Source organism: Aristolochia californica, unplaced genomic scaffold, assembly GCF_029961685.1.
Source record: "Aristolochia californica isolate CCGP_79_NKW_82.1479 unplaced genomic scaffold, dmAriCali1.0.hap1 SCAF_5, whole genome shotgun sequence".
Lineage (NCBI taxonomy): Eukaryota > Viridiplantae > Streptophyta > Magnoliopsida > Piperales > Aristolochiaceae > Aristolochia > Aristolochia californica.
This window is the reverse complement of record NW_027182214.1, coordinates 45,691,806-45,702,591: the sequence shown is the minus strand read 5'-3', so window position 1 is coordinate 45,702,591 and position 10,786 is coordinate 45,691,806. Positions and strand designations below refer to the sequence as shown.

Genomic DNA, 10,786 nt, shown 5'->3' with positions numbered 1-10,786 from the left:
CCCTCCCGACCTCCCTTTCTTCTTTGTCTTCTCCCTCTCTTCTCCCTTTCGGCCTCCCACTCCCTTCTCTCTCTGGCTACTCTCCTTTCCCCGGAAAATACCTTTCGATTTTGTTCGATTTCCTCATTTCCATTTCCATTTTCTTCAATTTTGGACATTTGGGCATCGATTGCTTAATTTCTACTTCGATTAGGCATCGATTTCACCCTTCTGCTTCGGTTTTCCCCAAATTTCATAAGGTATGCCTAAACCCTAATTTTTATCATTAAATTAGTGTTTTATTTGATTTAAATTTATTTTCAGTGCGTAATTGGGGGTTATTTGTGCATTATTTTGGGATTTAGGGTTACGGTTTATAGTCTAAATTCTTGATTCGTGTATGGATTATTTTTAGGGTTTGTTGCTCGGTATTTAAGGGTCATGTAAGTAGGGCTTAGGGTTTAGGGTTTATGGTTAAGGATTTAGGGTATTTTAGGGATTAGGGTTTTTAAGGTTTAGGGGGTTTAGGTTTTTTAAGGTTTTGGGGGTTTTGTGTTTTTAAGCTATAGGCTTTTTTGGGTTTAGGGTTTGGAATTAGGGTGTAGGGTTTAGGGTTTAGGGTTTAGGGCTTTTAATGTATTAAGTTCTGGAATTAGTGTTTAGGGTTTAGAGTTTAGTAGGTGATAGGGTTTAGGGTTTGATAGTTTAGGTTTTTTTTATGGTTTGTGTTTGGGTTTAGGGTTTAGGGTTTAGGTTAAGGATTTAGGGTATTTTAGGGATTAGGGTTTTTAAGGTTTAGGGGGTTTATGGTTTTAAAGGTTTTGGGGGTTTTGGGTTTTTAAGCTCTAGGGTTTTTTAGGTTTAGGGTTTGGAATTAGGGTGTAGGGTCTAGGGTTTAGGGCTTTTAAGATATTAAGTTCTGGAATTAGTATTTTGGGGTTTTTAGTCCAATTCAAACAAGGTTGAGTCGCCTACACGAGCGTCCATTAGCCAACGAAACCCGACCGCCATCACTGACAAGGTACAGTTCATAGTGACTGCGAAGTTATATGGGGCTCTACCAGGGGTCTTCAGTGAATTTGGACTTGATGTGTGTGTATTCTCATTGTTTAGTGCATATGCATTAGTGAAAATAATTTAATTAATTATAAATGTGTCAGAATGTTGTTGAGAATTTTTGAAGTGATATGGTGGTGTGGAGATTCGGACATTATAGATATCCACCACATAGTGTATTTTTTTATGGTTTGTGTTTCCGTGACGAGTAAAGGTTGTTTAATAAAGATTTTTTCGTGAGGACCATCTGAGATTTAGATTATACATGGCTGCAAGAAGTGAACCAAGTGGTCGAACATATGATATTTGGACATTTGGTGATGATAGCAAAATGCTCGATCTCTTAGTCGAGCAGGTCAATCTGGGGAACAAGTTGCCTAAGGGGTGTGGAAGCATGAGGTATACATGGACTGTGTAAATAAGTTCAATGAAGACGCAATCTTGAAAAAAACTGTTGAGCAGGTGAAGAATCGAACAAGAGCATGGAAGAAAACATACCAAACGGTAACGAGCTGTATCAACACTAGTGGGTTTGGTTGGGATGCAACCACACAACGAGTTACTACATGTAATTCTGTATGGCTTGACTACATAAAGGTCAATAAATCTGTATGGCTTGACTACATAAAGGTCAATAAATTTGTATGGTTTGACTACATGATGTACTATAAAATATTTTTTATGTTTTTCGCGTTAGTATAACTCTTTTCCAAGACGTCTAAATGATGTTTTATTCTCGTAGGAGCATAAAGATGCTGAGAAGTACAGACGTGGAGGCTGCCCCCTGTACGACAAATTAGCTGTGGTGGTGGGAAACACAATAGCGGTAGGGTCCAAGAGGTGCAACCTTTGTAGATCAGGGCGATGAGGTGATCCGTGAATCGGAACATGTCCCGATGGATGAGCCAGAGGATGTTGATATAGTTAAGGATACTCCATCACCATTATTAAGCATGGATGAGTCTCTAAGTAATCAATCTGAAAGAAGTAAACGGTCATCTTCAAGTTGTCGTACAAAGAGAACCGAAATGCCCGATGATGACACTAGTAGAAGATTCTATGATGCAATAGATCGAATTGTTAAGACATTTGAGAATTTCATGATGAAAGACGATATTGAAAGAGAATGGGTCAATGCCCTAAGGGAAATCCCGGACTTGCCTACAAAATTGAAGTTTCACGCTCCTTCATGGTTGGATATGCCAAGTAAGAAGGTCATGTTTACGGAGATGACAGTAGAAGAGCGGGTTAAATTTTGTTTTGAAAACTAATTGTAATGTGTTATAAATACACTATTCTTTTGGAATATTGTTATGTATTAGGTATGATATTTGAATTATGACGTTGCAAGACTTATTAGTATGGTTTGTATTTAAATTTTATATGTTGTTGTGTTTATATATTGCATGGATGAATATGGTGTTTTGAGTATGGATGTGGACAATTAAATGAATATGGTTGCATAGGGATGTGATTGAATGTAGGATGTGGGAATGTGGATGAATATGGTTGTTTATAGGTGTGATTGCAAATAGGTTATGATTGAAGATTGATGTTTACTTGTATTTATAAATTTTAGGCGATTGAATTTGTGGATTTCCATGGATACTATGACAAACGATGAAAAGGTTGCAACTATGGTTGCATTCACAACTTTGTTGATCGCCATGGAAAGATACTATATGTACCATTGCAACAGGGGTGTACCACGTTCTTGTGGGATGAATGGTTCATTGTATTTGCAAAAGGCACTAGACAAATCACCAGTTAAATTTCGAAAAGTTTACAGGTTGAACCAACTGGTATTTCACAAATTGGCAGATATACTTACTAGTAAAGGGTTTTTATCAGCCACAAAGAGCATCTGAGTTGAAGAACAACTTGCATATTTTATCCTAAGTGTTGGTCAAGGACAAGTATATAGTGTCACAACAGAGATATTTGATAGATCAAACTGGACCATAAGTAAGTATTTCAACAAGGTGTTAGATGCAATCCTCAAACTTTACTCTGATTACGTCAAACGGCCTTTGGAACACACACACTCGATGATTTTAACCAATTCAATGTTTTCTCACTTCAAGGTAACATCACTTCCTATAACTAAATAATTTTAGATTAATATACAAAGTTAGTAAATATTAATTGAAAATGTATAATTGGGATTGTATTGGAGCTATTGGAACTCATATCAAAGCCAACATTCCACTTGAAGATCAACCAAGGTTTTGGAATAGAAAAGGTTATCTCTCACAAAATGTGATGGCAGCATGTTCATTTGATATGCAATTCACTTATGTACTTGTTGGATGGGAGGGGTCAACAGCTAATTCCCGTGTATTAAAGGACGCTTTGACTCGTCAAGATAAAATCTTTGTACCTGAAGGTAAGTAATATATTTTTATGCAGTCATTTTTTATCTATTTTATCTTCAATTATTTTATGTGGTATTAACATACTTCTGTAACATTATAATACTATAATGGAGTATAAAATTCATAACAAACTTTTAAATTATAGAAATGTTTGTATATTATCACCTTTTTCTTGTCTTTTTTTTCTTTCGTCAATGCATGACCTTAACTTAGGGGTCTTATGTGTCTTCCAGTGGACGAAGGGTTCAGGACACTCTGTATCATAAATATCAGACCAATGTGACTGTATACTCTTGATTGTTGGATATAATCAACCAAATAAATTGCTTCATGTAGTCGCAATAAGTGAATGGATTTATCACTCTTAATGTGGGTAGGAATTTGAAGTATATGTGTGTTGGAATTTGATTTTCTGTAATGACAATTGTCAATGCATTTTTCGTTTTCTTTTGATTAATCTTGAGTGATTCACGTTATTCATGTTGGAGTCTAACTCTATGTTTTTATGGTTGCAGATTTATTGCACTTCACACATTATTCAGGTTTCATCATCAATAAGTCAATGACTTTTTTTTTTCATGTTACATGTTGTTTTCCTCTACTATTATAATGAGTGTTCAATGTTCTTTGTTGTTCACATAAAATAGCTATATTATTGGATCTAGATGATTATAGACATACTCCTCTTGGTTTCATTCATGCGGGAACAATTCATATCTCCTGATAAGCAAATTGGTAGCATTATTAATTGCATTTGTAGATATCATAATTTATGTCTCTACTGGATTTTGTTTAGCCATTATTTCTATGAACAACCTTGCTTCTAGTAAAAACTATTTGACTTCTCAATGCTTGGTGGTGAAACTCTTTTTCATATTTAACATTTTTTCTCATTGTAGTGGATAAGAGAACCTACACTACCCAATTGGAATTGTCCTCATTTTAGGTTTTCCAAAACATTCCTGATATTCCTCTCAGTAAAATTCATAGTTGTTATTGTTCACAATTGCTTGTGGTTAGTTTCACAAGGAATTTTAAACAATCACATTACTCATATGCATTTCAGGACCATGGCCTTCTACTCTCGGCTTTCGAGATTACTAAGTAATTTCCATTGTCCTTTATCCATGTTGCAATGACATTGATTTTGTTGGAACTTTCTCAGTGTGCCACGAAGCACTAAAATATCTAAAGAAAGGAGCCCTAGGAAGAGAGGATTCATCTTCTAGGGATTTACTTTGAACATCAATGCAACTATACGTTATACAACATCCAGGTAACCACATTCATGTATCTGCTACTAAGGTTTGTCATGAACGACATTCAACTTAACAATACTTTCGCTTCCCGTGACTTCAAGTAGTTTTACAATGCACAAATTCCTCCTAACAGGCAATTGTGGATAGTATAACAAGGAAATTGGCTCTGGAGTGGGGGACAAACTATGATATCAAAGTAAAATGGCATGGCTCCAAAACCCATTGGAGACACTACAAGGATAAGAAAACTTGCACCTCATGAACTGGTCAACTTAGACACGGAATTCATGCCTCAGTACAAACTTGGGGAGAAATGGGATAGTGCAATGGCTGCTAAATACCTGGGTTCTGATGCAGGTGTGTGATTATTCACTATTGTAGGGATTTTTCTATTATATAGCTCTGCATACAAATTCAGCGGAAGGAACCCCCACCGACGATTTGACAAAAGGTTCATTCATGTTTCTGCTTTCCTACTTATATCATTTTGAATCTTATTCTCCATTTTTTTGTCCCCCACTCATAAATATGTGAATGGAACGACTTTGGTTGTGGATAGGGGACTATGGCTCAACCCACCGCGCATTATTCCAAAAGAAGTTCTAATAAGTCTCTCTAGGATGGTTGAGAGGAAGTCTAGAGTTGCACGAGTTTGGGTTCTGAAGAGTAAACTATAAGATGATAGCTATTTATAATTACTTAAAAATAAATTACATCCTTGTAATGGTTTACGTTCAACAAAATCCATGAAGCTATATTTTATTTGGACTGCAATAACCAGATTTTCGTTCTCCTACAAAGTACGTTCTTTAAAGCTTTTGTTATTCCATACTTTGTGCAAATTTGGTCGATTTGGAACTTTGGTCATTTTATTGAGAAGACTTGGTGGCCTAACGGTAAGGCACTAGGCATTCAAATCCTAGAGGAGTCATATTATTCTTACTATGTGCTAAACTCTTTCTTTTTTTTTAGCCAACTATATGGTGATATTGGTTTGAGCTTTCAATCGTAGTTTTTTTTTCTTTACATATTGGTTTTTGTATTTCAATTGTTCAACCTCCAAAGAGCAATTATTTTCAAGGATTTTGACACAACTGACTTGTAAGACTTGTTTAGGTGGAAAATTGAATTTATTTATCTTGTTGATTTATGTTTCTTATTACTTGGTGAGAAGTTGGACCTGTGGCCAAATTAGTCTCATACTCATTCCTTGACAAAATGATGGAATGTGAAATTTCACATTTCATGGTGGAACATAACTTTGTATTGTTTTGGTTCATTATGGTTCATATATCTTCTTCTTTTTTCTTCCTTCTTCTTTTTTATTTTTATTTATATGAAGCTGACGAGAAGGGGAAGGAGGAAGAGGAGTCCATCCTACACTTATGCCTTCCCAAAGCCGACGACGGTAGGGAGACGCTCTTCTTCTTCTTGGCATCCTTTGAAAATTGCGCACTAGAGTGGAAAATGGAAAGGAGAAGGGGAGGCCGTCCTCCCATTCCAGTGATGGGAGGAGGTCCACCTGCCTTGCCCCCTTCTTCTTCTCACTGTTCTTTGTAACTTGTAAAGGTCGTCATAGTGTAGTCACCCAATAATTTTAGTAAAAAGGTGATGGCAAGAAGAGGACGACCTCCCCCTTCTGTGTTCTGCTTTGCTTGAGGGAGAAAGGTCTCCCATGGACAGCGATGGGAGGCCTTCACTCTTTTTTTTAATGATGTTTACAATAATTATTGTTTTTATTTTTTAAAACTATTTATTGATAAATTAATTTATTATTTCAACTTTGAATTAATCATTCATTACGTCAATAATACTAAACTAAATATTAGCAACTTAAGTTATTTCAGTAATTTAGTTAATTTATGAACACACTATTGAATTTCACAATAATTTCTACAAAAGGTGCGTCCCTAAGTGCAAGGTTTTTTTTTTTTTTTGAAAAATTTTTCTATTGCAATGGTGTTGCACATGAATTAGCCTCATGATTGAGCAAGGTTCATCATCCTAGTATTTGTTCTTTAAATGATACTGGAACCATGAATGGTGTTTTCCATGTCTATTATGTACATATATCATTCTTCGGTGAGTTTTGGATCCTTTTTTGTTTGTTTATTCGTTTGTTTCTCGTACTTTTGTCATGATTATGCCTATTTTGTAGCTAACTTTAGGAATAAAACAAAATATTGGATAAAATGCCATATTAAAGGTTACAAAGACTGAAAATCTCAGTCGATCGGGAGAAAAGTGAAAACGAGAAAAGGCTATTCTTTCAAGGGGTGTTGTTGCAAATGTTGTGATGCCATATGTAACAAAATTTCAAAATGGCTCAATTTTTTACGAAGCCAACATTTTTCGAACTTGAACTTTATAGTGGAATGATGGCTTTCGGGTCGCACCAAACCATTTCGGTTTTTTTATTTCACTCCTTGAGTCGTTCGAATCATCATCGCCCAATTGCATACCACAAAATCAAATTGGGACCTTCACTTTTCCATTGACCCTTCAGATTCGTGAAGTATTTTTTAATGTTTTTTGTTATAAATTATTTTATTATTATTATTTTTTTAGTATTTTTTATATTTGTTAATGTTATTTTTAAAAAAATTATTATTGTTATTGAGTTATTTAATATGTTTGCAAGCCAAGGAAAAAAGTTTGGGGATAATATTCCCCAATTTAGGGCCTGCTAATGGAGTACCATAATTACTAATTTATTACATATTAACTGATTAATAGTTAAATAGTTATGTTATTATTTATTAGGAAATGAATAAATAATTAATTTTTAACATTAATTTTTATAATAATAGTAAAAAATAATAACAACTAATAAATATAATAAATATGTACTTATTGATTAATAGAAGTAATAACTAAAAAGTATTAATTTAATACTTATTAGTACTTATTGAGTACTAATAGAGTAATAGTAATTATTAAGTATGGAATTATTATAATATATATTTTAATATATATTTAAAAACAATTAATAATTATTATTTATATGAAATCAATTTTTAGAGGAATATTTTTTATCATAATATTTAATAAGAATAAATAATAATTATTCTATATCCATAATGAATAAAACTAATCACTATAGAGTAATTGTAAGAATAAATAACAATTATTATTAAAATGATATTAGTAACATAATCTAAAAAATAATTAATAAGTTCGGTTATTTATAGAAATAATCGTAACAAATAATAATAATAATAATAAATTATTTGTATAAATAAGTAATTAATATAAGTAATGACTAATAGGTATTAAGTAATAATAGACCCACGATAATGAGTACTACTTAATAATATAAAATTGATAATACATATTTCAATTTATTTGTTAATTTAAACTTTTTACAAATCAATAAATTAGAGCAATAATTACTGATAATAATAACTAATGATTAGCATAAATTTATAATAATTAATAAGCATAATAAGTAATTGTACAAGGGTACCACGTGCGTGACATGAGTGAACCACGTCATCGATACGCATTCGTCATGTGTGCGCCACACCATCGCCACATAGTCGCCACTTGTGTGTAAGCCGTTAGCCACGCGTGCGCCACACGCATGCCCCTTGGCAACAAGCGTGCACCACACAAGTGCAACGCTGGCGGGACGTGTTTGACACACATTGATATCGGTCGATACGTTACGACCTTTACAATATGTTACGATACCCATTATATCGGGCTTGAAAATTAGAAAGGTTCAACCGTTACGTATCTAAAGTATTCCGTTATAAACCTCGTATCGGTCGTTGCAAACATTTTGTAATGGTGTATCGGATGTTACGAAGTCGTTGTAACGGTTATATAACTGGTTTTTCCTTCGTAGCAGTTTGTTTTCTTGCTAAGTCGCGTATGAGTTGACCCGATTTTGTCTTATTGAGTCGAGGTGACTTAGTGTGTTTCACCTATCGCATGCAACGAGTTTTTGTATTTTTGCTTCCTAAAAATTTTATTTAACCCGAGCCAGACCCTTATTTGACCCAGTTTGTTCCATTCGGCCGCGTAACGGTAACTAACTTGATCGAGTTAGCCCAGTCTATACCTCTGTGTAAATCGCTGTGATCTGTGAGAATCTCTGGCTTAGACGTGCTTTCTGCTTAGACATCGTCAGAGGCGATGATCATATCGACTGCTCCAATGGTGATTTTGACCTCTTCAGCCATTATTTTCTTAGAAACGGAGGCGGCACCACCTATCTTGAAACCTTGTTCAATCGCTAAAAAGTTAGACATTGCTGCGCTCAACTCTCTTGCTCACCACTTGTTCTTGAGGTGAAATTTCCCTACTTGACACTCTTGCTCACCGCTCATCCCCCAGTCTTTCCCTCTCCTCTCCTTCCGCCTCGCTCACCTAACCCATTTGGAAAAAAAATTATTAATTGAAAGATATTTAACCATAATTCAAAAGTAACGATGGGCACATTTTCAAAATGGCGGTATTTTTTATGAAGCCAACTTTTATCGAATTTGAGCCTTATAGTAGAATGATGGCTCTTAAGTCAGCACCAAACCATTTCAGATTTTTTTTACTCCTTCAGTCGTTCGAACCATCATTGCCCACTTCACCATTGACCTTCGGGTTCGTGAATTATTTTTTAATGTTTTTTGTTAGGAATTATTTTATTATTAAATATATATTTTTAGTATTTTTTTATTTGTTAATGTTATTTTTTAATTCTTTATTAATGTTATTGAGTTATTTAATATGTTTGCGCCAAGGAAAAAAGTTTGGGGTTAATATTCCCAAATTTAGGGCTCCCCTAATGGAGTAGCATAATTACTAATTTATTACAAACTAATTGATTAATAGTTGAATAGTCATGTTATCATTTATTAGGAAATGAATAAATAATTATTTTTTACACTAATAATTTTTTATAATAATAGTAAAAAATAATAAAAACTAGTAAATATAATAAATCTGTACTTATTGATTAATAGAAGTCATAACTAAAAAGTATTAATTTAATACTTATTGAGTACTAATAGAGTAATAGTAATTATTACGTTTGAAATTATTATAATATATATTTAAAAACAATTACTAATTATTTTTTATATGTAATCGATTTTTAGAGGAATATTTTTTTTATGATAATAGTTAATAAGAATAAATAATAATGATTCTAAGTCCATAATTAATAGAACTAATCACTATAGAGTAATTGTAAGTATGACGTATAATAATAATTAATTAAACAATATTAGTAACATAATCTAAAAAATAATTAATAAGTTCGGTTATTTACATAAATAATCGATGATAATAGTAATAAATAATAAAAACAACAAATTATTTGTATAAAAAAGTAATTAATATAAGTAATGACTAATAAGTATTAAGTAATAATAGACCCATGATAATGAGTATTAATTAATAATATAAAATTGGTAATACTGATTTCAATTTATTTATTAATTTAATTTCTTACTAATCAATAAATTAGAGCAATAATTACTGATAATAATAACTAATGATTAGGATAAATTTATAATCAATATAAGTAATAATTTATAATCAATATAAGTAATAATTTATAATCATAATAAGTAATAATTAATAAGCTTGAATGAGTGAACCTCGTGCGCCACGGTAAGCCGCGTGGATGACACGCGTGCTCTATGCGAACGCCACTTGGACGACACGCGTGCGCGAACATGCGCCACGCGATCGCCACACTGGCGCGACGCTGGCGGGACGCGTTTGACACACGTGGATATTGGCCGACACGTAACGTCTTTTGCGATATGTTACGCTAACCGATATATCGGCGACATATCGGGCATGTAAATTATAGTTTCGACCGTTAAGTATCGAAAGTAGTCCTTTACGAATCTCATATAGACCGTTACAAACTTCCTGTAATGGTGTCTCGGACGTTACGAAGTCGTTGTAACGGTCATGTAACGGGTTTTTCCTTCGTAACGGTTTGTTTTCTTGCTGAGTCGAGTTTGAGTTGACCCGGTTTTCTCTGATTGAGTCGAAGTGATCTGGTGTGTTTAAGCTGTCGCATGCAACGAGTTTTTGTCTTTTTGCTTCCTAAAAATTTATAACCCGAGCCAGATGAGGTTACCTGGCGACGTTTACAAATGA

The 10,786-nt window shown here is 33.6% G+C and overlaps 1 pseudogene; it reads left to right on the top strand.

The window, feature by feature from the left end:
* Nucleotides 1–2,063: 2,063 nt before the first annotated feature.
* On the top strand, nt 2,064–5,346 carry LOC137965487 (peroxisomal 2,4-dienoyl-CoA reductase [(3E)-enoyl-CoA-producing]-like; annotated as a pseudogene).
* The last annotated feature ends 5,440 nt before the right edge of the window (nt 5,347–10,786 follow it).